Consider the following 21,170-nt stretch of genomic DNA (forward strand, 5'->3'; position numbering starts at 1 on the left):
CAATGTGATTAGGAAAAACAAAGCATATCCATTTCTTCACCCATTTTATAAACTATTAAATTTTAAAAAATTAATTAAATGTGAGCCTAGCAACCCAATTTAAAATATTCTTAGATATAGGAAGGAAAGTATAATAATCACTGCAAATCTAGACATTTATTTCTATTTAAGACGTTCGGATGATGCATCTACTTAGGAGCCAGACAAATACGACAAAAACTCTTCTAAACTGGTCTGTAAGAATAATGTAAAATATAGTGGTCATACAATATTTATAGCATATAGTGACCTATGTTAGTAAAATATTTGAAAGATGATTTTAACATTCAAGGGAATTTTTTTCCTTGTGACCATCTGCTACAGAGAATCAAAACTCAGATAGCAAAACTTTCAATGTTAATGCACCTACTATTAAAATTCACTTGTCATTTCTATGACAGTTCTAGATATATACTTTATTTTCTATTTCAAATTGTCAAATGTGTCATTAAAATGACCACTGAATAATAAAACATTTGGCAAATGTATAGTTCATGTATAGCTTTTTAGTTTGTGTGTGTGTGTGTGTGTGTGTGTGTGTGTGTGTGGTGTTTGCTGTGATTTATTTTGCATGTATTTAAGAGCTTTAAAATGATAATGGTCATCATATGCCAAATCAGTTGAATATTACCTTAAGTCCCTATAGACCTCCTTGATTTAAGATATATTTTATATATTAAGCTGCTGAAAAGTTGAATTTTGGTAGCTAAAGTTCATATAATGAATAAAATAGAAAAATATAAAATGACAGCTAAATTCAGGCTGGAAATGGAACAAAACTTACTTTCGCTCATGGGAACTTTGATATACTATTTTAATAAGTAACTACATGACAAGGAACACAAACCAGGGAATCCAACGACTGTAGGCAGTTTGGAAGGGAAGGCATAGAACTATTTTGAAGAAAAATAATAGCATTTTTCAGTGGTGATGAATTTAAAAGGTGATTTGTCCAGTTTACTAGACAGCATGGGAGAAGAGCATTCCCAACCTGGCCTTGACTGCTCTGTCACAGTTTGTTGATCTGGCTCTATATTTGTTATTTGCCACAGTGTGTCTTTAAGACAGCTTTCTAATCTTTGAAACATTTGGATTTACTTCAAATATCTAAATAAAATTCTTAATTGGCTAGCTTACTTGGGACACTGGCACAGCCCAGTTATGGCCAAGCAGTCAGAGCACTAGGTAAACGAATGAGTGTGAGGCTAATGGATGGGAGCCTGCATCAGGCAGCCAAAACATGCACGTGTTATAGGACTTGGTCTAGGTCCCTGTAACAAATCTGAAAACAAAATACAGCAAATCTGTTATTTGCTTGAAAAGGATGTAGTGGCACAGATCAAACTATAGAAAACGTGCGTCGTGCATTTAAACTATTGGTGTTAGGCTTCCCTCAGCTAAGTATTTTACCTGGGCTTTGGTTAAGTAGCAGATTAAATTTTCTTCCACTATTTTCCCTCCTGTGTAGGGTAAATAATCAGTGATAGTCACAACAAAAGTAATAAGCAGCAGCAACAAACCAAAAAATGTGTATACACGTGTGCCCGTGTGCGTGCGTGCACACACACACACACACATTCTTACCTCAAACTAGGGGAAAAAAAAAGGAAACACAGTGTAAGAAACCTGAACAATCCATATTCTTTCCCTTTTGAACACTGAACTAGGGTTAAAGAGCGACAGGAAAGCTTTAAGCTCAGAACTCTTGGGACGGACAGCGTTGGCAAAGCAACGGTGACTCAAGACATTTTCTACATCTCAAGGAAGAGAAGTCTTCCTTTGGTGTCACTGGAGCCAGTGGAAGGAAACCAGTTTGCTTCTGAGTTGGACATTGGAGCATTTGATTCAGCTTATGGTCAAAGAAAGGAGATTTACCAGAAATGGAGGCTTCGTGATGGGCACAAAAAACAATGAAGTCAGAAATAAAAAGGGAGAGACAGAGTAGATGACAGACATGACACTAATAATTGTGAAACTCTAACAAATGCTGAGAACTGGCACCGGGGGTACACTCCCTGAACCATGGAACCAGGTTTTGGGAACTGCCAGCTGTAATCTGGGTGTGTGTGTGTGGGGGGGGGGGGTATGGACTTTTGGAACCAGCCTTGGAAACTTAATGATTTTCCAGAACAGATAATTTACCAGGGGGGTTATTTAGAGAGTGTTGAGGGTCCCACACATGGGCTAAAAGGGTAATTATTTTAGAGTACTATTTTTTAAGCAACTCACTAGGAAACAAAAGGAATCAAGGGATTTCATCACTCACTGGAGGGAACCTGATGGCCTGGGGCCTGAGGTTCAGAGCTGTGAAATACTCTGCTGAGAGTACAGGGCCATTTAAGGGGGTCTCTCGGTCGGGCTCCTGTGCTCCCCCCTGCACTGTCTGCGTGGGACGGGTTAGAATGCAGAACAGCCTAAACAGAGATGATCCAGCGGGGCCTCTAGAGCTAGGGACGCTCCACAGCACACGGGGAAGCAGACGGTGCCGCAGAGAAAACGTACAAAACGGTCACAGCTTATGCTACAGGCAGTAAACGCCTGGGGACCCAGGCCACTCAGCCGGTATCTACCGAACGATGTTGGGGACAAGGCACCTTTGGGAGAAACGAGTTGCTCAACAAAGTCCTAAGACAGAGCAGTAGGGTCCCAGATTTCTCGCGTCCCTCCCTGTTACTTTTCTCTTGTCTGAATGACACTAGAAATAAATGTAGCCAAGTCCCAAATTTGATCCCGGGGGAACATGGGCACCCAGACTTCCACTGAGAAGAGGGGTTCTGAGGGCCAGTCGCAGCAGTCTGATGCCCCAGCAGGAAGCAGAGGAGGCAAAGCAGCCCCAGGTGGGTTCAAGAGCGGGGGGTCTCTACTGGGTGCCCCAAAGCGGCGGGGCGGGAGAGGCCCTGGGAGAGACTTGCTGAGGTCTTGGGGAGAAGAAGGCTGGGGGGGGGGGGTGGCCGGGGAATGGGGTTCTAGGTAGGCGGTGGAGGAGAGCAGCCAACAGGAGCTGCTCTTAAAACCCCGCCTCCGTTCCAGAGGTGCCGGCCAGGGCCGTGGGGGTCGGGCCGTGGGGACGCCCAGGCTTGTGCCCTTGCGGGTCTGAGGAACCAGAGGGCCCCCGGGGGCAGCTGAGGGCGGGGGAGTGAGCTCCAGGTGGGGACCCAGTGCAGTTCCGAGGGCCCCCAGTCGGCCTGCGGCGGGCTCGGGGGGACACGAGCTGCCGGGGCCGCGGGGCGGGGGGGCGGGGGCGCCGGGAACTTCACCTGAGAAGCAGCACAACTTTTAAACGGACGCCCCGCAGGACTCACGCCGGCTTCGCCCTGGAGATGCGGCTAAAAGCCTCGGGAAGAAAGTTTTCCTGGTTGCATCCCGGTCCCGCGGAGTCCGCGCTTGTGGCTCCGAAGGGTCTGGTCGACTCGGAACGAGATCCGGGGGCCGCGCGGCGAACAGCCCCCGGTGGTCCCCGCAGCCCTGCGCCCCTCGCCTGGTGTGCGGGGTGGGGGTGCGGGTGCGGGTGCGGGTGCGGGTGCGGGTGCGGGTGGGTGCGGGGGCGTCTCCGCGGTGCCCGCAGCCGCCCAGCGCCCGCCCGCCGTCGGGTCCCCGCCCCCGCCCTCCGGGGCGCTCCCCGGGTCCTCGCGCTGCGCCCACCGGTACCGGCGGCCGCGGGCCCCGCTGCCAGGCGCTGCAGTCCTCGGCGACCCGGCAGCCCCGGGTTTATAGCGAGGGGCGGCGCCGCCCCGGAGGTGCCGCGGCCCAGGCCCCGCCGAGCATCCTCTCCCGGCCGCCCCGCCCCGCCCCCGGGACCCGGCCTCCCGCCTCCCGCCTCCCGCCTCCAGACGCGGGCGCAGGCGGGGGATGCGCGCAGCATCCCCGGGCGCGGGGCGCGGGGCGCGGGGCTCCGGGGCTGCCCGCGGGGGTCGAGGCCCGGGCGGGGGCCGGGTGCGGGGGCGGGGGCGGGGGCGGGGCGCGCTCACGGCCCGGGGCTGCCCCCGGCGCTCGCCCGCGCTCGACTGGGAGAACTTTTTAAGGAGGAATGAGCCGACGTCTCCTTCCTGGAACTCCGGCTTTGGCCATCCTGTCGTGGATCACTGCATAGATGGATTTGAGGTTCAGGCGCTGAAAGGGTGGACATCTACGGCCTCCGCGTTGGGGCCGGCGCTCAGAGCTGCACGGCTAACCGGGAAACCAGCTAGGGGTGGAGGAAGGGGAGCGGGCGACTGCCGGGCACTTGGCGGGATGAGCACGGGGTGTTGTTCTGTATGTTGGCAAATGGAACACCGATAAAAAATAAATTTATTATTAAAAAAAATAAAAGTAGAAAAAAAAATAGTGGGCAGCCCCGGTGGCTCAGCGGTTTAGCGCCGCCTTCAGCCCGGGGCGCGATCCTGGGGACCTGGGGTCGAGTCCCGCGTCGGGCTCCCTGCAGGGAGCCTGCCTCTCCAGCTGCCTGGGTCTCTGCCTCTCTCTCTCTGTCACTCATGAATAAATGAATAAAATCTTAAAAAAAAAATAGAAAAAGTTAACGAACAAAATATGACCACGTATTTAAGGAAGAATTAATAGAATTTCTTCATAAGCTATTCCAAAACGCAAAATTTGTCTTTTTTTTTAAATTTCTTTTTCTTATTTATTTATGATAGTCACACAGAGAGATAGAGAGAGACAGAGAAACAGGCAGAGAGAGAAGCAGGCTCCATGCACTGGGAGCCCGACGTGGGATCCGATCCCGGGTCTCCAGGATCGCGCCCTGGGCCAAATGCAGGCGCTAAACCGCTGCGCCACCCAGGGATCCCTCCAAAACGCAAAAGAGGATCACTTCCCTCATGCAGTGAGGCCACTATTGCCTGATACTAAAACCAGGTAAGACAGAACAAGAAAGGACAACTCAGATAAATATCTCTCAAGAATGTAGATAAAAATCCTTGACAGATATTAACAGGTTGAATCCAGTGACATATAAAAATGATTGTACACCATGATCGAGTGAGATTTATCACAGAAATGCAAGATTAGTTTACTCAAAATCAATGGATGCAACACATCCTATCAATATATTAAAGGACCAAAAAACCACAGGATCATCTCAACAAATCAGGAAAAGCATTTGACAAAACTCAACATCCTTTCATGATAAAAATACCCAACAAACTAGGACTAGAAAGGAACGTAGTCAGTAAAACCCATCTATGAAAAGCTAACATCATACTTCATGGTGAGAGGCCAAATGTTTTTGCATCTAAGATTAAAACGAAAATGTTGTCTCTCCTCACTTCTATTCAGAATCGTGCTATAGGTTCTAGCCAGGGCAGCTGGGCAAGAAAAAGAAATAAACGTCATCTAAGTTGGAAAGGAAATAAAAGTATTTTTATGTGCAAATGACATGATCTTATATTTAGAAAATCCTAAGGAATCAATTAAGGGCTATTAGAGCTAATAAGCGAGGTCAGCAAGAAACAATCCAAAAATGAAATGAGGAAAAAATGCATTTACCATAGGTCAAAAAAATAAATACTTAGGAATAAATTTTGAAAAGTGTAGAACTTGTATTCTAAAACCATAAAACATTGAAAGAAATTAAATTAGACCTAAATAAATGGAATGACATTCTATGTTCATGGATTGGAAAACTTAATATTATGAAAATGGCAGTAATCTCCATATAACATATGGATTAACACAGTCTCCATCAGAATCCCAATAGGCTGTTTTTGGGGAAATAAACAAGATGATCCTAGAATTCAGGTAGAAGTGCAAGGGACGCAGAATATCCAGAACAATTCTGAAAAAAGAGCAAAGTTGGAGGACTCACATTCCTGATTTCAAAATTTACTGTGAAGCTGTAATAACTTCAACAGTGTTTTATTAGTGTAAAGATTGGTATACAGATCAATGGGATAGAATTGGGTCCAGAAATTCTAGCATATTATGCTCACTTGATTTTTGATAAAGGTACCAAGACAATTCCAATGGGGATAATGGAAAATAGTCTTTTCAACTAATGTGACAACCAAATGCCAGAGTCTGGGAATGAAATTTGGAAATGTTTCTGTAATTATTATATGAAGTTCAGGAGAGCCTCATATTTTAAAATTGACTTAGTGCTATAAATCACTAACCACCATCATGTCTGTACTAAATTCCTCCTTGTTTTTAGAAATGATGATAGTTTTGAGGACCAGTCTTGAGTAGAGAGTCAGCTGTTTTGGGTGAAACTTCTGGAAAGGGTAGGCTTTGCTCTTAGGGACATTGTATCATCAGAAACAAGCAGATGAGAAGGAAAAGTTTTCAAGAAATTAATGGCATCATTATTGTGGTGAATCAGCTGAGTAATGGTATGGTTTAAACACTTGGCTTTTCTGGATATAATAACACATTGATCCTGTGCAAAAGGGTGAGCTAAGGATTTACGACTAGAGACAGGGATTTGAAACCCAGCTTCAAATATACACACACCCATATGCATAGAAAAAAATGGTTGTACTTTAACAGTGGTTATTTGAAGGGCATACTTATGGATACCTTTAGATTATATTTGCTTTTTATGTTTGTGTATATTACCCGAATTTTGTATAACAGTTACATCGGCATAGCAGGGTGAACTAGAAGGTAGGGAACTTCGCTCAGAAACTGTTTGGAAAACAAGGAACAACTGTGTGGACACATTTTGCTGACACTAAACTTGAAAGTCTAATGGCTGCAACCACATGAGTGTGCCACCTTGTGCCACCTGTACTCTAGGGCATTCCTATGGTTTAGAATGTGCAGTTGGTTCTTTCATATTTATGACAAGTCAGTACTTGGCATTTATATGAGGAAAAAAGTGTTAATAAACATACATAAATATTCAGTGTTCAGGTTTGTTCCCAAATGGAGTCCATCCTAGTGACTGTAGAGTTGCTAAGAGAATATAGCCAGGCTTTTGAGATGGATACTATGGCAGACATTAATGTAATCTACTCCTGCATGTTCTTTGGTTTATTGTCTCGAGAGAACATTGATTGGGTAAGACTGATCGCATCATGTACTCTTATCCTATGTATAGTACTTCCAAATAATTCATCGTATAGCTACTGGTGATTATAAATTGGAATTCATGCACAGGCCACTTACAGTACTCAAAATGGAAAGAAACACCTATGTTTTCTATATTTTTCTTGCTCTAAAATTTTTCTCAAAGAATATATCATTAAGCCTTGTCAAGTTTAAACTTACAGAAAGAATTTCATTTTGATTCCAATTTCTCTCTCTCCAGCTTTTAAAATTTTTACCTTATACTTAGATTTTCTCAGATGTGCCTTTCATATCTCTTCAGGTTTTTTGCCCATATTGATCCATTTCTCGACTACCTTCCAACCTTTGCCATTTGAAAACTTGGCTGTCTTCAAAGACTCAGATCACATGCCAGTTTTTAATTTTCCCACTCACATCTGCCAGAGGTTATCACTTAATCCCTTGAACTTTATGTGACTGTTTTTGAAAATATAAAGTAGCATGATTTTATGGAAAGAGATGTTTAGAGACCTGGAGTCCATTTTCTGTTTTCTTAAGAGGCAACAGTAAAGGTTGGCCAAACCAGTGGACATCTAGATCTTTCCATAAAATAAGGTTTTCCAATTTTCAATATTCTGTTTATAAGTTATATGAACTTGAGCAAGTTTTTTAACCTTTTTGTACTTGAGTTTAATTATTATTAAAGTGTGAGTACGAATAGTACCTGATTCATTGTGAGTGAGGAGTAAACTAATTAATATATGTAAAGGAAATAGAACAGAGCCTGTTCTATAGTTAGTATTTTTTAAAAGTTAGCTTTTAGAAAAAGTTAACTCCAATAATTTAAGCATGTATGTTGTCCAATTATTCAAATATAGTCACTATTCTAAGAAATATTTTTGATAAGATATAGATCTGTCTTATACAATGTACTTTACCAAAATTGATATCCTTGCTTTAAATAGTTTTATAGGAATATAGAGAAAGATATGACTATGACAACAAAAGAGCATTGTTGAATATTCTTTTACAGATGTAACCTCTTAAAAAAACCAAGTTATAAACTTCATATATCATTAAGGAAACAGCCTTTCTACTATTTCTTACTATCTTCATTTATAAAGATAGAGAATGAACATTTGCAAGGTTCTATAACTCACCAGAGCATAAGAATAGTCCAATAAATGTTATCCAAGAAACTGGCAAATGTGACATAATTGTAGAGGCTTGGAAGATCTAAGAGTAGAATCTGTTACTCAAAGTTATATTTGACTTTAACTATGATTAAACATTTAATATTTATTTAAATGTTCATGAGGAATGAGGGAAAAACTAGTAGGAATAAAGCTATTCTTAACTTTAGAGATGAAATCAGATGTAGTAAGTGAAGATGGATTGATTTAGTATTGAATTAATTTCACTCTCTAAAAAAAAAAAGCAAAGTTAGTATATTGATACTATAAATAAAAATGTTGATAGATGATAGGAAAGAATTTAAAAAAAATCCTACACAAATAAAATTCCCAACAAGAGAGTTGTAATATATCAGTGTTTTAAATTTATAAACATCATTATTTTTTTGAAGATCTATTTATTTGAAAGAGAGAGAATCTCAAACAGACTTCCTGCTGAGAGCAGAGCCCAACACACAGCTAGATCTCAGGACCCTGAGAGTACGACCCGGGCCGAAACCAAGAGTTGGATGCTTAAGTGACTGAGCCACTTCGATGCCCCTATGAACCTCATTATTAATAATCATTTAATTGGGATAGAGGAAATGACATACAGAAGAGTTGTATAAGTTCACTGAATATTTAATTTAAAAGGAGGAGGTTTTATATAATTGCTAAAACGGTGGAGGTGTTGAGAAATGAAGTATTTAGGAAGAATAAGGTAGGTATTTAGGGTGGCAAGCAGGATATATTTTGACCATATAAAGAATTCAACAGATTTTCAGATTAAAAATTCTAGAAAAATGAGTGATGTTTGTAAAATTGAGTTTGAATTTAAGTGGTTGAGGAAAGATAAGGAAATTAGGCTATCCCAATTTTAGTTAAATTCCTGTTGTTTTCAGAATAGTACAATCTAAATATTTTCCACCACATTATTTGTTTTGGTTCAGTTTTGGTGGGTGACCCTTTACTTACTGTCAGATTGTTCATTCACACAATCATCTTGGCTGTCCTTTAGTCACTACATAGGTCATGATATCAGGCTGCCCACTTGGCTAATGCTTCTTTGGCATCTGGCCATCTTGAGAACACCCATGCTGGCCTAGGATACACTCCTGCCCTGTGGATTGAGCTGCAGGATACCTGGTCCAAGCAGAAGGCTCCTCCCTAATCAGTGAAAGGCAAAGGGGAGATGTTTATAGCTGTTCTGAGCCTTGCTGGGTTAGAGACCATTCCTATTGAATGAAGCTTCCTCTGGCCCATTTACAATTTTTTTTTTCCCATTTACAATTTTTAACTTGACCATGCAGTCCCAAAATACTTCCCTACACATAAGCAAATTATCTTAAAAACAAAACAAAACAAAACAAAAAACAACAACAACACAAAACTTAATGTACTCACTTGCTGCCCCTGTGTTGCTAACAGAAGTCATCTAGTTAGGATTTCATCTACACTAGTTTTCATGTTAGAGGCATTCACAAAGACAACCCATATAAACAGTTTACATTTGGATGGCTTGAAAACTACTTATTAGCAAAGTTTGAGCAATTGTTTGTTGGGAGATGAAGTAAGAGTATTGAAGTAATACTAGCACCACTCCTATGTACTTCTTTAAATCTGCTGGTGGAGGTGTGGTTGGGTTGAAGGTTTCTTCTGACTAGCAAATTTTTAAAAATGAGGTCCTATCTTTTCTAGTATATCAGCCAAAAGTTAATTTTATATTTATCCTTATAGGATTATTTTAAGACACGTTTTCAATGGCTATTGTATAATTTTAAATAGACAAATTCAGGTTCCTTTGCCTGACTCTGCTTGTACTCACACTTTCTGTCTGGTTAATATTCCACGATCTTTCTACATGAACTCATGCTGCTAGTTGTTCATTAAGTTGTTCTTGCCTAAGTACTTCTTGATCAATTCTATTATTATTTGTTCTTATTCTTTCCTAGTATTGATGTTAACTGCTTGGTAATTTCCTGGATCTCCCCTTTGGCACATCTTAAAGATTAGAATAGTTATTATTATAATTATTTTCTTGAATCTTTCTGCAGCCCATCCATCATTCTCTATTTTCTGCATTGTTTATGACTTGAAGATCTACAGGATGTAAATATATTATTCGTAAAAGACAAATATCTTACTGTGAGGATAATATTTTCAAATATTTCTTAGCAAAGAGATTTATATTTTATGAAACTATACTTTGAACATATTAAAATAAGACATAAAATTACTGGATAAAAATTATGCATTAACAGATAAAATATACTTTTATTGGCAAATCATTTGGCCTTTCCTCAATGAACAAAATGTAAAAGTAAAAAATTGTAAATTAATTACTTAAAAATGCAAATAAAGTACTATTTTATTCACATCATTTATCGATGTACAACATATGCTGTCTCTTTAAATATTTTCTTACTATTTGATTGGTTTCAAATATCGCTTATTATTATAGTGTAGACATAAGCCAATTTTGGGCCTTTAGTCACAGAAGAGATACTATTAATTAATTAAAGCACCAATAATAACTACTGGATTAGGCATGAGGGCATCAATAAGACATAGCCTCTGAATATAAGATGCTCACAATTCAGGGAGATATTTGCAAATGAAAGAATGGCTAAAACTAAAAAAACACAAAATTAGCAGGGCTGTATAACACTATGTTTAAACATTAGAGATATATTCAGGGAATGCAAAGAAGTCCAGAATTAACTCTGATAGCCCAGCTGGAGAAAGTTACCATACCAGGGGGATGTTTGAGCTTTGCTTTGGTTATAGTATTCTAGACAGAGGTCACTACATGTACAGATGACACCATGACAATGTATCTTTTCCAATATGGGGAGGAGGGTAATGGTTCTTTGTTTAATCTTGATCTCTTCTGCTGTGTTGGAATCCCCCAGCAAGCAAAGATCATGGTGGCCTTATTCACTTCTGTACCCTTAGTCTGGCATAACAGTTGGCACATAGTACACAGTACACGCTCAATAAAAATTTGATGAAGGGATGAATGGATGAGGTGGGGGAAGATTTTGAAAGGTCAGGTTCAAGTATCTGACTTATCCTGTGAGTAATGAGAGTCATGGAGGTCATTGAGTAGGGAGTCCTATAATATCATTTGTTATGTAAGAAGGAAATAAGTAATTCTGGTGGAAATGTAAAGGATATATCCTACTGGGACCAGATTGTGGTCCCAATGAGTGAGAAATTCCAGGAGACAAATTTAAAATATCAGAAGAAAAATGAAGAGGACTTCAACTAAAGTGCTGGCTCTGTGGATGGCGGAATAAGTTTCTTAAATGCAATGGAAAGGATTCATCAACTGACTAGTTGGATATGAAGGGTGAGAGAGAGACACAAAGGAAAAGATGAGATTTCTGGGTTGGGAGGTTGGGTGGATGGCAGTGCTATTAACTGAAATCAGGAATACCAAAGGGGAACATATTTTAAAGAAAGGATGAATTTAAATTTGGCTGTGTTCAGCTTGGTTTCTTGAAGGACATCCAAGTAAAGCAGGATCTGGGCTGGGATATGTGGTTTTGGGACTCGTGAATGTAGAAATGATACTTGAGGTTATGGGAGAAAATGAGGTTTACAGAAGAGAGTGAAGAGAAAAGGGAGGAGAAAAATTAAGATGAAGTCTCGGGAAACCCATATCTAAATGATAGACAGAGGGGGAAGAGTCAGCAGACAAGAGAGCTAACATTGTTTCGAACACAAACTGTGAGACAGATGCTGTCTTACTTATTTTGCATATGTTGTCTAGTTTAATTTTCACAACAGCCCTGGGAGATCTTATCAGAGAAGTAGGAGCTTTTCCAGGCATCCTGAAAACTTGGCTGGAGTAACTTTTAAGTAGGCACTGGCAAACTTTTTCTGCAAAGGGCCAGATAGTAAATATTTTAGGCTTTTTAGACAACCATACAACTCTGCCTATGAGGGGAGAAAACAGCCATAGATAAGCAAGTAGGTATGTCTGTGTTCCAATAAAACTTTATTTACGGACACTGACATTCAAATTTTATATAATTTTCATATGTCAAAATATTATTCTTCATTTAACTTTCTTTAAACCATTTTAAAATGTGAAAACTCTTCTAGGCTCATGGGCCCTATAAAAGCAGGGAGCAGGCTGTGCTTTGCTAAATCTTGGTTTAAAGAAAAAGAGAGTATTAAGTGTCAGATGCAAACATGTGAACCCAAAAAAATATCACTGAATCTCCTCCTCCTCAAATAGGAGGAGGTTCATGGCCAGCAAAAGTGGTTTCTGTAGAATGGAGGAGCAAAACCCCATTATAACAGGTTGGGAAATAACTAGGAGTTCGACAGAATAAGTATAGACTTTCTTAACAAGTTTGTTAGGGAAGGAAAAGACAGAATTAAGGTGCTACCTTAAGGGAAAGGTGATGACTAAAGAGTATTTTTTGTGGTGTTTTTTCATTTTAGGATTTGGTTTCCAGGGAAAGTTATTTAAAAGAAAAAAATGAAAAAAAAATAAAAGAAAAAATAAGCAAGTATGAAAACAAAATAAATGTCAAAACATTTCAGGTCATAAGAAAAATATGTTGGGAAAAGGAGTTTTATATTAGTAAAGAAACAGTAGAAGTTGGGATACATCAAAATACAAAGCTTCTGCACAGCAAAAGAAACAGTCAGTCAACAAAACTAAAAGGCTATCTACTGAATGGGAGAAGATATTTGCAAATGACATATGATAAAAGGTTGGTATCCAAAATATATAAAAATTGGATAAAACTCAGCACCCAGAAAACAAATGATCTGATTAAAAATGGGCAGAAGACATGAACAGGTATTTCTCCAAAGAAGACATCCAGATGGCCAAGAGACCCATGAAAAGATACTTAGCATCACTGATCATCAGGGAACTATAAATCAAAACTACAATGACATACCACCTCACACCTGTCAGAATGGCTAAAATCAAAAACACAAGAAACAACAAGTGTTGATGAGGAGGTGGAGAAAAAGGAACCCTCTTGCACTGTTGATAGGAACAAGGAACCCTCTTGCACTGGTGTAGGCACTGTGGAAAATAGTTTGGAGTTTCTTCAAAAGTTAAAAATAGGACTACCCTATGATCCAGTAATCATACTAGTGGGTATTTATTGCCTCCTCCAATACAAAAACACTAGTTCAAAGGGATATTAGCATCCTTATGTTTATTGCATCATTTTTTTTTACAGTAGCCAAATTATGGAAGCAGCGCAAAAGTTCATCAATAGATGAATGGATAAAGAAGATGTGGTGTATATATACAATAGAATGTTATTCAGCCATAAAAAAGGAATGAAATCTTTCCATTTGCAACAATATGGATAGAGCTAGAGACTATAATGCTAAGCAAAATAAGTCATATGTTTATTTTTTTAAGATTTTATTTATTCACTAGAGACACACATAGAGAAACAGAGACATAGGCAGAGGGAGACGCATTCTTCACACAGGGAGCTCGATTTGGGACTCAATCCCAGGACTCCAGGATCACATCCTCGGCAGATGCTCAACCACTGAGCCACCCAGACATCGTGTCATATATTTATTTCAGGTATTCTTCTATATGTATGTAACATTTTACATAAAAATGTTTTAAAAATTATTTCCTGTGTTTCTTCTACTTGACTATTTTGAGTTTTACATGAAGAGGTTTCTTGATAATTAGATAATTCCTTTCCAGGAAATTTTATGCTTTGAAATAATTTCCTTTGGTTCCTAATCCTTAATTATGACAGTCACCAGATATAATAAATTAGAAAAAAATCCAAAACATTTTGTTTCTGCCACGTCTTTGGGAAAGGCATCATAGGTGTACCTCCTTTGATGATGAAGACTATTTGTTCCAGACACATGTGCTAAGCATCTGTTTTTCGAAAGAGATACAACATAGAAAATATAACTGCATTGTTTGATCTCAGAAGGGAAGAATTATAGTATGAAAACATCATAAATAATAATTAAAATAATACCGGTGTGCCAATAAAATATATAAAATTTTATTCTGGGTGACTTTGGACTGGGATTTATCACAGTAAGGGTCAAGCTTACTGATAAACGAGTGATGTCCTCAGGGACAGAAAAGTGGCAAGAAAGCAACTCTAGGGCAGGAGGAAAAAGGCCTTCTAAAATTAAATGTAACTTAAAATAGAGTCCTAATTAGAGCTGTGAAATAATTTATTCAAAGAGTAATCTAGCCTTAATATGACATATTTGATTTCTACTACTTGAAATTTAGAAAAGTCTGTTTCACCTTGACATTATTTTCCTTTCATAGGCAAGCATTTATTATAGGTAAGAAGAAATACTGAAGTGATAATTTAGGAGGCTTGAGTAACAACCTTTCCTACCAATTTTCTTTAATGTTTTAATATTTTTATTAAGTTTTTAATTTTAATTCCAGCATGCTTAACGTACAGCATAATATTAGTTTCAAGTGTACAATATAGTGATTCAACCCTTCCATACAACACCTGGTGTTCATCACAAGTACACACCTTAATCCCTATCACCTATTTCACCCACCCCACTCTCTTCTGGTAACCATCAGTTTGTTCTGTATAGTTAAAAATCTGTTTCTTGGTTTCTCTCTCTCTCTCTCTCTCTCCCCTTCTTTTCCTTTGCTCATTTGTTTTGTTTCTTAATTTCCACATATGAGTGATATCAAATGGCATTTGTCTTTCTCTGACTTATTTTGCTTAGCATTATACTCTCTAGCTCCATCCATATTATTGCAAATGGAAAGATTTCATTCCTTTTTTTGTGGCTGAATAACATTCTATTGCACATATACACCACATCTTATTTATCCATTCATCTATTGATGGACTTTTGGGCTGCCTCCATAATTTGCCTAATGTAAAAAATGATGCAATGAACATAGAGATGCAAACATCCATGTAAGGACCGTGTGTTATGCCACTGAATTTTGTCCTCCCAAAGTTCATGCATTGAATCCCTTACTCCAGTATGACAGTATTTGGAGATAGACCAGATAATAAAAGTTAAGTGAAGTCATAAGGGTGGGGCCTTAATCCAGTAGGACTGGTGTCCTTACAGGAAGGAGGGAGGACACAAGAACACTCTCTCCCCCTACACAAGTACATGGAGAAAAGGCCACATGAGGATGCAGTGAGAAAGCAGCCCTGTAAAAGTCAGGGAGAGAGGCCTTAATCAACCCTAGCAGTACCTTGGTCTTGGACTTCCAGACTCCAGAATTATAAGAAAATAAATGTCTACTATTTAAGCCCCCAGTCTGTGATATTTTGTTAAGGCATCTCTAGCTAACTAATATACCGTGCAAGTAAAAAAATAGAACATTGCCAGAATGTGAGAAGCCCCTATTGTGTCTCTTTTCTATCACATTCCTTTTAGAGGTCACCAGTATGCTGACCTTTATGATAATTATTTCTTTGTTTTTCTTTGCACTTTTTCCACATATGAATATATCTTTAAACAGCATAGATTTTAAATGTCATGTAGACAGAACTATACTGTTAATGTATATTGCTCTACATCTAGTTGGTCCCAATTTTCTATGTTGTTATGAATAGTGTCTGCCTGCTAATTTTTATTATGACAGAGTATTTAAATGTATTGATATACCTACCACATGAATTCTTTTGTGGATAGCTATTTGGGTTGACATTTTGGCTAATATGAGTATTGTTGGGATGAACATGCCTGTATATGGTTTCACTTACATACACATTTCTCAAGGGTACATATGTAGAATGGAGTATCTGGCTCATAGAGTTTGTTAAAATAATATTTCAAGTATAAATTTATTTTAGAAATGTGACTTCTGTTCTTCACTCCAGAAGACAGGATCATACCGTTTTTCAGAGAAAAAGCCTAGGTTTAGGAGCATTGGTTTTAGATTTGCCATTTTGTGGTAGCTTTGTAATAACCACTGTCTTGGAGAATACATTTGAAAGCTTTTTATCTTCATGCTATTGTCACTTGGTGAACTCCAAAAAGGGACCCTGACCTGGATAGGTCAGTCAGTTGAACGTCTGACTCTTGGTTTTGCCTCAGGCTTTGATCTCTGGGTAGTGAGATAGAGCCCTAGGTAGGGCTCTGCGCTCTGTGGAACCTGCCTGTCCTTTTCCCTACCTCTTTGCCCCCCATTCCCCACCTCACTCACACCATCTCTCTCTCTCTCTCTCTCTTTCTCAAATAAATAAATAAAATCTTTAAAAAAAAATGAAGGGCACTTAGCCCTTCTGGTGTGATGATTAATCTCCATTTGCACCCATACACTGCAAAAATCCATTCAGTATCTTCTATGTTTCTCTGTTCCTAGAGAGATTGACTACTACTGAAGACATCATCTGGTTGTCCTGCTGGTTGGCCTCTGGCTGAAATTGGTCAATGGAAGATTGGATTTAGCTTCTGGTTCTGGTATTTTGTTGGATTTGGTTAAAAAGGGGGCACAGGCAAAAGGTCGGAAGGGCGGGAGGTTGGGTTATTTCTTCTCAGCTCCCTCTCTGCTTTGGTATGGAGTCTCTGGCAGTAGTGTCACTCCTCCAAGTGTCTAGTTCATTCTGAGAAACTCATTCTGTATAGCTCCAGTTTTCACTTGGCTCTCTTCGTCCCGTTAGTCCTAGGGGTTGTAATGGTTTTCCACTATTGCTTGTCTCTAAGTATCTTATTGTACCTTATTTATTTTCTTACCCCTATCCACACTTCTATAAAGATTTTGAAAATTTCAATGATCCTGCTAGGGTAAATTCTGTTTCTTATTGGGACTCTACCTGACAGCTGGATTTTAAATTTCTGTTAAATAGAAATTGTGTTTCTTTAAACACAATGCCCATTCAAATTTCTTGAATAGTTGTCACATTTTATTTTAAGTAGAAAATGTTGCTAAAAGTGAAAACGCCCATCCCAGTATAAAAAGAGATATCAAAGACTGGCTAGGTAATTAAGTACTAGGTGATTTGCCTAAAAATGATTTGAAATATGCCATATATGAATTAGCCTAGGATCATAAATGAGAACCCATATGCCTTGTCTGTAAGTTGATGACTAGTCAAATTATTCATGGTTTTCTAAATCTCTAATACTCAAGGGTTTATTATTTGCCTTACTTTAATAAGTGAGTTTAAGAGACTCTTCTTCAAGACCAACTAAATTGTTCCTCTGCATTTTGTCTAACTTCCTTTTATTCTGGTCTTTGCAGAGCATATCAATCATACCCACAAATGTGGTAACAAAGTTGAATTACTGAAAGAATCAGAATTTTCAGCTTTTCACTGGTCATAGATTCTACCTCTGTTTTTTAGCATTTCAGTTTAGAAGAGGAAAATATGTACAGCCTTTCCAGAATTCCTGCTCTATTGAACTCAGAATAGCATATAATTCTAGCTTTGCTTTCATAGGCATTGTTGGTGTTGATAACTCTAAGGTTGGTTTGAATTCCTAAATCTACACTGAGGAAACCCATATATTTGCTAATCTGTTTTTGTTTCGGGTATTCTGATTTTATTAAATTTTAGCTCAAATGATAAAAGGAGTTAATTTTTAAAAACCATTTATAGTTTAATTTGAACATAATATGAAAAACTGTCTTCTCCTAGCATTGTTGTACATCGAATGTACAAGCATATAAACATGAAATATTTAAGCACAAACACCCGAAGGCTTTAGGCCTATAGAGGAAGAAAAACCAAAAATAAGGGTCAACATATTCAATTTCCTTAGAGATACTTGGATAGATATAAGTAGTGACGGTTTTATTTGTTGAAATATTTAATCAACTCCCTTTGAATACGTAAGCTGAAATAATAGAAGAAATCTTGGTCTTCCTATGTTACTGCCAAGGAAAAGGCTGGTGTAATATTGCTCATGAAATTCCTGTTGTTCAGAACAATGACTGTCACATATTAGATGCTCAATAAAGACCATATGTTGCTGTTGAGAAAGCCAAATGTCATCCATTCATTGAAAAAATCCATTCTGATCCTTCATACCTGCCAAATATTTATTAACATACAAGCCTCATTTGCTATTCTAACAGTTCTGTTGCTTATAGCTTTGTGTTTTGCAGGCAGTATGAAACAGATTGTAAAGATGAACTCCTATGGAATATGCTGTGATTGAGGCTAATTCCCAACCACCAAGATGTTGTTTGTATTGTTAATAGCCTCTGAAATCAGTATGAGACTAATGTACAGTTAATAATTTTACAACTGTCCTCTCCTAACACAAAACATAAGGCTTTTAAATAAAGAGAACAAGTTTAAATATAATTTGCATCAACACATTACACTAACATTTGTACCTAGGGAAAAGAAAAAAAAATGTAATGGATTTTAACACATACTGCAGTACAAGTAAACGCTCAGCATTATTTTGACATTACAGTGCCTTTACAGTTTTCAAAGTTAATTATTTTTCCTTTTCTATTAACTTTTAATTGCTTAAAGTTCATAAATAAGTGAAATTTCTGAGGATTTATAATGAATCTATTGTTTTATATGTGTGTGTGTATATATATATATATATATATATATATATGGATATTTTTAATGCTGAATAATTACTGACTCTGGCTTCTGATCCTTGACTAAATTTTAATTGAATGTGTTAAGTACTCTGAAAAAATACAAGATGAAGCCAGTTAACATCATAGGAAAAATCAGTACTAAGGTAAGATGCCAAAACGAAAGCAGAGCGTAATTAACATTGGCAATAGAAAAAGCAGGTTTAGCAGTATCCAATCAACATTTTCAAGTGAATTGATTAAGGTTCTTGGGGTAATTTTGGATTGTGTAACAAGAGTATGCACATAAAAACATTTAGTACAGTATCTGAATAATAGAAAGAGCTCAGTGTAGTACAGTATCTGAATAATAGAAAGAGCTCAGTGTATTCTTTGAAACTTCCCTGTTGAATAAATTTTTACAGATTTCTCTATTTACTTGCCACAAACTTAGTAAAGCACATGGAAAGTGTCCTGTAAAGACATACTGATTTTTCATAATTCTTATTGCTGTAGAGAGCTGTAAGAACTTGGAGGGTCCTCTTATTGTATAGGTGAGGCAATTGAAGCCTGGAGTAGTTAAGTGACTCATCCAGTTTCACTTGTTACTGATAAAACCAGGACCAGAAATTTAATCTGCTAACTCCCTTACGCAGTGTTCTGTTGTTCAGCACATGTCAAATGATTACTTAAATTGATAATGAATTATAATTAATTAGAAAAAACACTGATATAGGTCTTAATTCCCAAACTGATCTTCATGTTACATTATTAGAGTATGAATGTCTTTCACACATAAAAAAAAAAAAAAGAGAGAGAGCACTAAATATAATGAATCAATTCTGGATATTTTAAAGAAAACAGAATAATTTGACAAGAAAATAAGAATTTTTACTATTGAGATGCATTTCATAGGTTAATAATTTTAACTGCTTTTAAAGGAAGCAGAGTATAGGAGAAGGGATACAGATTTGGAGAAAACTGGATTTCTTGTCCTGGATTTATCATATCTCAGCTGTTAGACTTTGGAAAGATTGCTTAACTTTTCTGAGTCTCAGCAACTTTGGTTTGAAAATGGGTATATTTACCTCTTGGCTTTGGCAAAAAGATGATGTGATAGCATTTTATAAACTGCAAAGCATCACATGATGCAAGGTGTTGTTACATAGTAGAACATAGTAGTTGAGAATGACTCTTCAGCTACACTGTCTGTGTTATTGTAGTGTTTTTGTTACTTATTGGCAAGTAACTTCCCTAGGCTCCAGTTTCCTCATCTGTAAAATGGATGTAATAATAACATTTTTTTTCAGATTTTGTGAAGATTAAATTGGTTAATTTACACGAAACTAACATAGAACCACAATATTTTATTTTTTACCACAATTTTATGCATCAACTTTATGTGTAATAGCTAAAACCACTTGAAACAACCCAGAAGTCTGTCAACAGGTACATAAATAAATTGTGGTATATCCATACAGTAGAATACTGCTCTGCAAAAAAAGGAAAAGAAACTGCTGATCATGATTTTATTGGTGATTGATCATGATTGAGAATGATAATGATCAATATTGATATTGAGATATATCTTTTGGGGCACTTAGGTGGCTCAGTTGGTTAAACATCCAACTCTTGATTTTGGCTCAGGTCATGATCTCAGGGTTGTGAAGTCAAGCTCTGTGTTGGACTCTGCACTGGGCATGGAGCCTGTTTAAGATTCTGTCCCTTTCTCTCTCTGCCCTTCCCTACATGTCTCTCTCTCTCTCCCTCTACAAACAAAAAACAAAAATCTCCTTTTTCCCAGTTTATTGAGAAATAATTGACATATGTCACTGTATAAGCTTGAGTTGTACAGCATGAAATTTGATTTACACATATTATAATGATGACTGCAATAAGGTTAATTCTATCATTTCATATAGATATAATAAAAACAAAAAGTAAATTCTCCTTGTGATGAGAACTCTTCAGATCTACTCTTTTAAAAATTTTCTATTTACCATGTAGCAATGTTAACTATAGTCATTATGTACTTCATCTTATAACTGGAAGTTTGTATCTTTGACTATCCTCCTCCAATGCTCCCTCCTCCCACCCAATGCTAATATATTTTCAACATTATTGGTAATGACCTCAAGATGTTTTTATAATTATAAAATCAATATTTTAATTGATTAATAAATACTATGATATCATAAGGGTAGTTATTAATAAAAGAAAATATTCTAAAATGCGTTATTTATTAAAATATGTGATATATTGGTAAATATTAAGGAAAGAGGATTTCCTTGAATAAATTCATGTGGAGGGACTTCATGATGAACACGGCTATTTAAAAACCAGACTAGTAACTCTCCTTACTTAGAATTCTTGTCATTTCCTGGCTTAAGTGACTGTCATAACCTTATTTGTCTTAATGATAAATCTTCATTTTATTCTTAGCTCTTCACTGTCCTAGAATTTAAAGG

At 38.0% G+C, this 21,170-nt stretch overlaps 1 protein-coding gene and 1 long non-coding RNA gene across 4 annotated transcripts in view; one reads left to right on the plus strand and one right to left on the minus strand.

The window, feature by feature from the left end:
* Positions 1-3,505, minus strand: part of AGTR1 (angiotensin II receptor type 1) — a 47,702-nt gene extending 44,197 nt beyond the window's left edge. The window contains exon 1 of one of the 3 annotated variants that reach the window (XM_072792350.1): positions 3,297-3,505. The gene's annotated coding sequence lies outside the window, so the exon portion shown is untranslated. The remainder of the gene's footprint in view (positions 1-3,296) is intronic. The other 2 variants (XM_072792349.1, XM_072792351.1) reach the window with 2 other exon arrangements.
* The window catches only part of LOC140613872 (uncharacterized), a 148,127-nt gene extending 130,022 nt beyond the window's left edge, over positions 1-18,105 (plus strand). Inside the window, exon 3 of the long non-coding RNA XR_012014761.1 lies at positions 16,522-18,105. This is a non-coding gene — a long non-coding RNA (uncharacterized lncRNA). The remainder of the gene's footprint in view (positions 1-16,521) is intronic.
* Positions 18,106-21,170: the final 3,065 nt, after the last annotated feature.

The sequence above is a fragment of the Canis lupus genome, chromosome 22, assembly GCF_048164855.1.
Source record: "Canis lupus baileyi chromosome 22, mCanLup2.hap1, whole genome shotgun sequence".
Lineage (NCBI taxonomy): Eukaryota > Metazoa > Chordata > Mammalia > Carnivora > Canidae > Canis > Canis lupus.